We start from the raw sequence: 11,189 nt of genomic DNA, 5'->3' as shown, positions 1-11,189 counted from the left end.
TAGCTCTGTTATAGCTATATAATAAGAGACCGCACGGGCCATCTAGTCCAACCCTTTGGCATATAGGAAACGCACAATCCAGGCACCTCTGACAGATAGCCATCCAGCCTCTGTATAAAAGCCTCCACCACACCCCGAGGCAGAGAGTTCCGCTGATCAACAGCTTCTGGCCTAGCTATAGAGCTATAGAGCTATTATAACTATATAATAAGAGACCGCACGGGCCATCCAGTCCAACCCCTTGGCATACAGGAAACGTACAATTCAAGCACCCCTGACAGATAGCTATCCAGCCTCTGTATAAAAGCCTTCCACCACACCCTGAGGCAGAGAGTCCCACTGATGAACAGCTCTTACAGATAGACGACAGCCACTTCCCTGACCCTCTGCTACCTCATTGCCCTTGACCTGGCCTAGCTCTATTATTAGCTATATAATAAGAGACTGCACTGGCCATCTAGTCCAACCCGTTGGCATGCAGAAAATGCACAATCCAAGCACCCCCGACATATAGCCATCCAGCCTCTGCATAAAAGCCTCCAAGGAAGGTGCAAAGAGTTCCACTGATGAACAGCTCTTACAGATAGATGACAGCCAAACTTTCCGCTTGCTGGGTTTTATCCCTGGACTCCATAAGTATTTGTGTTATCAAGTTTCTAGTCCTCAATGAGTAGTTGCAAGTCGCTCCTTGTCTGAGAGAATCAGCCGTCTACAAAGACATTGCCTAGGGGACACTCAGATGTGTTGGGTCCCCGCTCTGCACTCTACCCACTGCCCTGGCCTTCTGCTATCTCATTGCCCTTGATCTGGCCTAGCTCTATTATAGCTATATAATAAGAGACCGCACGGGCCATCCAGTCCAACCCCTTGCCGTGCAGAAAATGCACATTCCAAGCACCCCCGACAGACGCAATACAAATAATTAATACAAACACTTTATCATAACTAAACATAATAACAAATCAATAAAGCACAATTTGCAGCAACATTCAAGACCTGGTAGTTTCAACAAGCTTTTGAGAATGACCAGTTCTAGCCCAGCCCCAAACATTGTTGAATAGGGCCTTATCCTTCCCACCTATCACTCCAGTCATCCCTCTAATAGGCCCTGGTAATGAGCAGCCACATACCCGTACCTACTATTACTGTTAGCCTGTTATAGTACTGTACTTAATTCCTGTTCCCCTCATATTTTAAGTTTGCACTAGCCTCAGCCTGGCCTTTTAATTGCTCTGAACAGGCAGGATTATTTTTTTAATATATATGTGTTATTGTGATAATTTTATGTTTATGTTGTTTTGTTAATTTTATGTTATGCTGTTTACTCTGTATGTTTTGGTAATGTTGCTTGGAAACCGCCCTGAGTCCGCCTCGGGGAGATAGAGCGGTATATAAAAAAAGTTTTATTAGTTTTATTTATTATTATTAAAAGCAACATTACTAGTATACTAGTATTTGGGCGAGCTTCTTTGTCATAAAAGCCCGGCAAGAGAACTTTCACTGGTCTCGATTCATAGGATGTGGAAGGCCTTGCCAAGGGAAGCCAGGCTGCATCTTTCCCTTTGATTTTTGTTTTAAGTGGCTCTTCAGGTACAACCCGTTTTTTAATTGTGCTTTACCCTATTTAATTGCATGGGTGCACTTTTCAAAATTCAACAAAAGATTCCCCTAGGCAGGAAGCAGCTGGGCTTTGAAACTGCCATTCAGTGCTAATCAAGCTGGCCAGTCGCAACATTCACACTTGCCTCAAGCAGACAAGAGTACCCCGCTACCATATCCCCAAGGGACTCGGTGCGGCTTACATGAGGCTGAGCCCACAATACAACAATAAAAATAATAGCAACAGTAATACAAAACAATAAATGAACTCATAAGCAGAAAATAAGCAATAAACATTAACAATAAACAACAACGTTTAAAACCTATGGCTGGGCCAAATGTAATAATTAAAAATTTAAAAATAATGCTGGGCATGACCAGGTGATGTATAACTAGGATAGAAATTTTAGAGAGGGATGAAATGTGCAGACAATCCTAGATCACCAATAGTGCGTTTAGGGACATATTGCTGGGAGTTCCTTATTCTGGGAAGGCACACTGAAACAACCACGTTTTCAGGCTCCTCCTAAAGACTGCCAGAGTTGGGGCATGCCTGATGTCCTTGGGGAGTGAGTTCCAGAGTTGAGGGGCCACCACCGAGAAGGCCCTCTCCCTCGTCTCCACCAATCGCGCTTGTGATGGAGGTGGGAGCGCGAGCAGGGCCTCTCCAGATGATCAAAAAGATCGAGTGGGTTCGTACACAGAGATGCGGTCACGCAGGTAGGCGGGTCCCAATCCGTTTCTGGGCCGTTTTCAAGGGTAGCCCCACGTAGAGTGCATTGCAGTAGTCCAATCTGGAGGTGACTAAGGCATGGACCACCCTGGCCAGATCCGCCTTCATGGTATATGCTTCACAAGGTTTTTTTTCTTCATGATCATTTCCCCCCATATGTTCACTGAGCAAAGGCCTAAACACAGTGGTTACCATTTTACTTAAGTACATTTAAATTGCCCAGTTTTAATTTGGGGCACAATTCCTAAAAGCGCATCTACACTCTAAAATTAATGCAGTTTGACAACACTTTAAACTGCTATGGCTGAATGCAATGGAATCCTGGGAGTCATACTTTGGTGAGGCACCAGCACTCTTTGGCTCAGAAGGCTAAAGACCTTGTGAAACATACACCAAAAAGGTCCCTTCTACGCTGCCATATAAAATCCAGATTATTTACTTTAAACTGGATTATATGGCAGTGTAGACTCATATAATCTAGTTCACATCACATAATTTGTATTATTTGCTTTGATAATCTGGATTATATGACAGTGTAGAAGGGCCTTAGTGAAACATACTTGTCAGGAAGTCAAAACCATCCCCCTGAAGATCACAGAGCTCAGGCAAGGTTTATATAGGAAGAGGTGGAAACCTAAACAGTAATTTTCCTGTCTGGGAAGCTTTCCCGCTTTGAACCACAAAAGAACTGCAGGGTTCAACACAAGATGGAAACAACATCCAAACAGTGTGGGGCCGGATGTATGCACATGCAGAGTAAGAATGCGCTGCAGAGCAGATGGATCTTGAAGAAGTAACTTCAAGGGAGATTTGCATGTGTTAACAGAAGGGCTGTTCTTGCAGATTGTGTAAGCTGGTGACAATGAATCGGGGCTTTATGCATTGTGCGCAGTAGGCCTGGCACCCAACACCCAGGCACTTTCTAAAAGGGATCAGTAAATGGAATTTGTCCAAGAATGTCCTTGCCTGCTTGTCCCCTTCTTTGACTGTTCAGGCTCTAATGTGTGCCATTCATTAGGAAATAATACACAGTGTTCATTTGTGCAGATCCTTCTATATAAATAAATTCCCCACCATAATAAGAATATACCTGCTCTCTACTCAGTGCTTGATTCCTGCTCATAAAATAGTAGTATCCAGAAATGCACTGGTCTTTTAAGACATCTATGATAGAGAAATATGCTTATCTTCCCTAGAAATTATAAATGTATTGGTTTTGTTCTTGGATATGCACAGCCTGTGCTGGATTGGGTTACACTCCCCCTGAAGACGCAGGTTTGCAGCTTGGGAGTGATCCTGGACTCATCTTTGAGCCTGGAACCTCAAGTTTCAGCGGTGGACAGTGGTGGACTTGTGCACCTTGGGAAGTCAGACTTGGCCATGGTGGTCCACACTCTTCTTACATCCCAAATAGACTACTGCAACATGCTCTACGTGGGGCTGCCTTTGAAGACTGTTTGGAAGCTTCAATTGGTCCAATGGTGACAGCCAGATTGCTCACTGGAGCAGCGCACAGGAAGCACACAACTCCCCTTTTACGTCAGCTTCACTGGCTGCCAGTCTGCTTCTGAACACAATTCAAAGTACTGGCTTTAGCCTATAATGCCCTAAACCAGTGGTTCTCAACCTTCCTAATGCCACTACCCCTTAATACACTTCCTTATATTGTGGTGACCCCCAAACATAACATTTTTTGTTGCTACTTCATGACTTTAATTTTGCTACTGTTATGAATTGTAATGTAAATATCTGATATGCAGGATGTATTTTTATTCACTGAACAAAATGCTGTTACTGTTATGAATCGTAATGTAAATATCTGATATGCAGGATGTATTTTCATTCACTGGACAAAATTTGGCACAAAGACTCGATATGTCCAAATGTGAATACTGGTGGGGTTGGAGGGGCGGGGAGATTGATTTTGTCATTTGGGAGTTGCAGATGCTGGGATTTAGAGTTAACCTACAATCAAAGAGCATTCTGAACTCCACCAACGATAGAATTGCACACAGAACTCCCATGACACACAGAACTCCCATGACCAACAGAAAATACTGGAAGGGTTTGGTGGGCATTGACCTTGAGTTTTGGAGTTGTAGTTCACCTACATCCAGAGAGCACTGTGGACTCAAACAATGATGGATCTGGATCAAACGTGGCATGAATACGCAGTATGTCCAAATGTGAACATTGGTTGAGTTTGGGGAAAATAGACCTTGACATTTGGGAGTTGTAGTTGCTGGGATTTATAGTTCACCTACGATCAAAGAGCATTCTGAACCTCACCAACGATAGAATTGGACCAAACTTTCTACACTGTATACTGTATTTTCTTATGGTCTTTGGTGGCCTTGCTCACACCCCCTCGCAACTTCCCCAGAGTTCCTGTCCCCTAGGTTGAGAAACAATGCCCTAAACAATACCTGTCTGAACATATCTCCTTTTGTGGACAATCTTAGAGGTTAAGATCATTTGGGCAGGCCCTGCTCTAGGTCCCACCTCCTTCACAGGCACGATTGGTGGGGATGAGAGACAGGGACTTCTCAGTGGAGGCCCCTTGGCCGTGGAACCCCCTCCCCAGTAATACTTCATCACCACCTTACCTCCTAGGCTTCAGAAAGAAAGTTAAAACTTGGCTATGGGACCAAGCTTTCGGAGGGTAACTGCAGTGCAATAGATGAATGTAGAATTGGTGCAATGACAATCAGGAATGGCTTTGGACTACAATCTTGGATGATGTGATGGTAACAATTGATGTAATTGTTTAGTGTTTCAATTCTGTGTTTTTAATGTAAATGTTTATTTAATTGTATGTTTTTATATCATTGAATTGTTGCCGATATGTGAGGCCGCTCTGAGTCCCCTTTAGGGTAGAGAAGGGTGGGATACAAATGTTATAAATAAATGAATAAATGTTAGCAACACTACTAATTTTAATAATAGAATTTCAAACTTCTGCAAGTATAAAGCAACCACACAACTCATAAATATCTAGTTTGCACATTGGTAGTTATTAATTGCTGTGAAGTCAATATCAGCTTATGGGACTATAAGTTGAAAACGGCTTGAAGGCACACAACAACAAATGAATGCAAGACCTTCAAGTCCCCCCTATCATTGACCATTCTTACAAATAAATGAAAGGAATATTCTGCTTTTATAACCACAGCAAGTTTTGTGTGTATGTATTTCCACCACCAATCCTCATTCAAAACATAAGAACAACTTCTGCCATTGTTCTTTTATAAAGACGATTGAGTGGAAGAATGCCCTTGAAAATGTAAAGCCAGAATGAAAGATCAAATGTGGATTTTTCAAGATCAATCCATGAATGGGAGATATAAACATGTGTAGGTTTTGGGTACATTTTAGATTTTGATGTAACATACTTTAAGGCAGTATTTGAAAGAGGAGAAAGAAGTTGTTGCTTAACAGTATCCTTCACTTTGTTGCATCTGTGTCAGTTGACAACAACATCAGTAGGGTGTGTCTCACTAAATGCTATCTCAACCTTTCACGTTGGAACGGATGAACCTGTTTGTTTTGATATAGGCGGCATAGTTACCTCCAAAATTTATGAGACTGTACATTTAAAGACTGTACATTTAAAATGAAAAGAATATTCTGCTTTTATAACCACAGCAAATTTTGTGTGTATGTATTTCCACCACCAATCCTTATTCAAAACATAAGAACAAATTCTGCCATTGTTCTTTTATAAAGACTTTTGAGTGGAAGAATGCCTTTGAAAATGTAAAGCCGGAATGAAAGATCAAATGTGTAAACAAATTCTGTAAACAAAGGAAGGAGGAAAAAAATTGCATTGTACAGCAGAGAGAAAGCGTGGTGAAGGAGTTTGAATGTTGAGCTATGATTCTGGAGACTGGGATTTGGATCCCCTGCTTGGCCATGGATACCCGATGAGTGACCTTGGGCAAGTTACACTCTCTCAACCTCAGAGGAAGGAAAAGGCAAACCTCTTCTAAAAAAAAAAAACCCATGGTAGGGGTCACCAACCTTAGGCAGTGGTTCCCAACCTTTTTTTGACTAGGGACAGCTTGACCAAGGACCACTTTGACCAGGGACCACTCTCAAACATTAGTACCAAAAGGGTTACGAATCAATTTTTGGCCAACTTTAGATTTGGTTTGGTTATTTGGGGTGCTGATTCAGAAAATTGCATTGGATAGATCACATCAGCTCTATTTTCTGACATAGAACATATGCCATCCAGTAGTCACCATCTGCTTGCCCACAGAAAACCATATTTAATAAGCCTCGGTACTATAAGAATGTTTCGTGAGTCCAGTCACTCTCGTTGCAACAGTGTAGTAATGGTGAAGCTGTGGAACATATTTTGGTTCTTGTGGACCACTGGTGGTCCACAGACCACAGGTTGGGAACTACTGCCTTAGGGTCTCCATTAGTCAGAATTATAGATGCACATCAATAATAGGACTCTATATACAGAATCCTAAACTGAACAGACATAAATTTGAGTCCCAAATGTGAGGCAGATCTGTTTACACTGATGAACTCATCCCTGTTGCCAAGACAAATCTGAACATCCAGAATTTGCCATTTATTATTTTGCCTATCAGTTAAAATTTTGGATTCAGCTTGGATAGAAAAGGTCCCTGTTCAAATTCCTCTACAGCTGTAGTTTCACTGAGGCTGCAGTACTCTGCCATCTACTTGGCAGTAAGCCTTACTGACAGCCCAGCTGGGCTGAAAGTGCTGCGGGTGAATGCAGGGTCACGAAAGGACTCCTATTCAGGACTTGATCCTGGATGGAGATGCACTGCTGATCTGGCATGTATCATAGAACTGGGCTGGGTGAGGCAGGGAGTGGGGTATGCTCTTGGTGAGACCTGGAGGATGGGATGCTGGAATTGCAATGGTCTAAATGGGATTCCACATATACACATCCCCAAGCAGGTACTTTATCCCATAGTCATCAGGATTTGATCGGGTTTATTTGAAGATGGTTGGTTGGGACACAGTAGGGTTTCCATCGGTGTACCACCCACTCTACTGCTCAGTCGTCTGTATTTCTGAACTAGTCAAAATGGTTTTGAACTTGGTGTTGATTCCCTTAGCTTGTGAGGCTGAAGAATGTTAATATCTATATTCATACTGCCCTGATTTTATTTCTATTTATTTTAAATTGTATCTGGCTCTGCATTATTGGAAATATTTGGGCCATGCTTTCTATGACCATGTTTCCCTCAATTTTTCTCCCCAAAATGCCCGAAAATATATCTATGGGCATTTCTACCAAATATGGAATTTCTTGAACCTAACCCAAACCAGATGAAACTGCAAAAGTTTGCAAAAATTAATTTTGCCTCAAACCTTCATAATGCCATGACCTTTAATACAGTTTCTCATGTTGTGGTGACCCCCAACCATAAAATTATTTTCGTTGCTACTTCATGACTTTAATTTTGCTACTGTTATGAATTGTAATGTAAATATCTGATATGCAGGGTGTATTTTCATTCACTGGACAAAATTTGGCTCAAATACCCGATACACCCAAATTTGAATATTGGTGTTTATTGATTTTGTCATTTGGGAGTTGTAGTTGGTGGGATTTATAGTTCACCTACAATCAAAGAGCATTCTGAATTCCACCAACAATGGAACTGAATCAAACTTGGCACAAAAAACTCCCATGACCAACAGACAATACTGGAAGGGTTTGGTAGGCATTGACCTTGAGTTTTGGACTTGTAGTTCATCTACATCCAGAGAGCACTGTGCACTCAAACAATTATGGACCTGGACCAACCTTGGCACGAATACTCAGTATGCCCAAATGTTAACACTGATGGAGATTGAGGAAAATATACTTGACATTTACCAGTGGTAGTTGTTGGGATTTATAATTCACCTACAATCAAAGAGCATTCTGAACTCCACCAATGATAAAATTGGGCCAAACTTCCCACACAGAACCCCCACGACCAACAGAAAATAGTGTGTTTTTTATGGTTTTTGGTGACCCCTCTGACACCCCCTCATGACTCCCCCAGGAGTCCCGACCCCCAGGTTGAGAAACACTTTAAGGTCCCAAAAAGATCCCAAAACATATCCTGTTTACTTAGCAGTTGTTCTCTGATGAATATGTATTGTATGAATGGGCTGTATTCATATATAAACATGGACGGTGTGTTTGAGAAAAAGAGAGAATGTGTGTGCAAAATAGTACATAACTATGGGCCTCTCTGTTGCTGTCATATGCCCTCTGCTATACTTTTCTGGCCTGAATGTGCCCCTCAGTGGAACCAAGTTCTCTGTCACTAGTGTACACTGATATGAGCAGAGTTTTGGGAAGGAATAGATCTCAATCCGTATTGAAAATGACAGGGATTTAACCCACCACCTTAAGCCTGAACCCTTACAAAAATAACTCTGTTCCTGCCCTATTGTTTTCACCCTTTGTTCTCTAATGATGACGGTTAGCAATGGCCTTGGCAGCAGCTATCTTATCTAGACTTAACATGACAGAAGAAACAAAATTGTAATAATTTAAAAAGTCTTAAGGTTTTGGGTTTCTCACCCATACAGTTAGTCATACTTGGCCTAATTAGTACAATTTACATCGCAAATCAAACTGAAGGAACAATAATGAATGCTGTCAAGATTATAGACCTAGTTTTCATTAAACGAACAAAGAAAAACAGTATTTCTTGAAAGGTCAGTAATTGTTTCCTCTTCTATCCACCCCCACCTCCCAAATACCTTGAATCATCTTTAGTTTATCAGTATTGCTATTTCTGTTACATTTCAACTCTTAAAAACTGAGCTTAAATGAAGGTGTCGGAGAACCGTTTCAAAAGCAGGGATCTTCTGGAATCTTCAGTGCAATCATAGTTGGGAAAATTCTGGGAAGTGTGGATTTTTAAAAAGTAATATGGTATATTCCAAACTCTGTTTTGGAATATGGGAAATTTATAGTTAAACTAGAAACATAGGAAATATAAAAACTATTTTTCCCATTTACAAGGTTGAAATGTTTCCCCACCCATCAGACTTAGGGTTGCCAAATCTCAGATCTTCTGAATTATGTCCAGCTAGGAGACAAAGGTGTAATTTCTATAATTTTGGTGGGCTCATTTCTGGGAAAGAGGAAAGGACTGTGTAAATGTTGAACAATTTGTTACAATTTGCAAGACTTAATTGATCTGTTGCCACAATTTACAAAGTGTCTCTAGGGGGGAACCATTGTACGCTGCTTTGAATCTCACACATGGGAGAAAAGTAGGATAAATAAATAAATTGCTGTCTTTTCCTCTTTCAATCCTTCTGGTGCTAGCGCTCACCCTCTGTTCTGCTCTGCATCCATCATCTGGCCAGAAGCACATAGGCTAGATCAAATGTTCCTTATCCTGCTTCCTTAAGTCCTAAAATAGCTAAGATTTTTGTATTGTAGAAGGATTTCATGACTGGGATCATTGGGCTGCTGTGAGGTTGTTTTTTGGCTGTATGGCCATGTTCCAGAAGCATTCTCTCCTGACATTTCTCCTGCGTCTATGGAGGTTGTGAGGTCTGTTGGAAACTAGGAAAATGGGGATTATATATCTGTGGAATGTCCAGGGTTGGAGAAAGAACTCTTCTCTGTTTGAGGCAGGTGTGAATATCACAATTGACCAGCTTGATTAGCATTGAATAGCCTTGCAGCTTCAAAGCCTGGTTGGTTCCTTCCCGGGGGAATTCTTTGTCGAGAGGTGTTAGCTGGCCCTGACTGTTTCTTGTCTGGAATTTCCCTGTTTTTGAATGTTGTTTTTTATTAACAGTTTGGATTTTAGAATTTTTTTAAATACTGGAAGCAAGATTCTGTTCATTTTCATGGCTTCCTACTTTCTGTTCTTTCTCCCACCCTGGGCATTCCACAGATATATAAACCCCACTTGCCTAGTTTCTAACAGACTGCACAACCTCTGAGAATGCCTGCCATGGATACAGGCAAAACGTCAGGAGAGAATGCTTCTGGAACATGGCCATACTGCCCGAAAAACCCAGCTAAGATTTATGTTTTAATTTTCAAACAGGGAAATCTGTCTATGGCTTTGAGTGACAGGAACAGCTAGGGATGGTATCTAAGGCATAGCATTTAATTAATTCACTAGAGACCATCCCTAACTCTCAGATTTTGGTCTTGAAACATCAGGACCTGGGGCAGTCCTGCGCTGGCAACCCAAAGAGGAACCACAAGCTTTTCCAACCTTTCTTATAGTATAATCCTACACATGGATATTCAAAAGCAAGCTCCATTACTTCAGTGTGATGTAGTACCCCTAAAGTTACTGAGTTGCAGCTGAAAATCTGCCAAGTGTAACCTTATATTAGCTCCGTGCCTTCCACCCGAGTGCCTGAAACAGTGGAACAACAAGCTGTACCATTTCCTAATGCCCTATCTGTAAGTGAATTGGTGCTGAAACATTCTTCCAGGACTCCAGAAGGAAAACCAGGCCACCAGCAAGCACAGTGTTTGACCTCCGGCTACTAAACGCAGCCGCTAAATCCATTCATATTTAATCTCTGTTTAGCTTTCACAATACTCCCTTGCAACCTGAGTCTCTCCTTCAGCTTGTAAAGTATTACCAGGCTTAATGCTATGGATCCCAGAGGGAAACATGAGTACAGATGTGATGGTAAATGTACTAGCCGGCTGCTGAATATTCATGAAGTCAAGCATGATCTTCTGGTTCCTGGGGGACCAGTGTGTTCTACGGGAAGGTTAGACTGCTATGTTTTGTAGAAGCGGGGCCGCTCAAACCCTCCCACTGCTTGAGAAAAGAAGCCAAGAGCCGTCCCTACTCATTGCAGAACAGTCCTTGTAACAGCC

Source organism: Anolis sagrei, chromosome 4 (assembly GCF_037176765.1).
Source record: "Anolis sagrei isolate rAnoSag1 chromosome 4, rAnoSag1.mat, whole genome shotgun sequence".
Lineage (NCBI taxonomy): Eukaryota > Metazoa > Chordata > Lepidosauria > Squamata > Dactyloidae > Anolis > Anolis sagrei.
Note: the sequence above shows the minus strand (reverse complement) of the source record.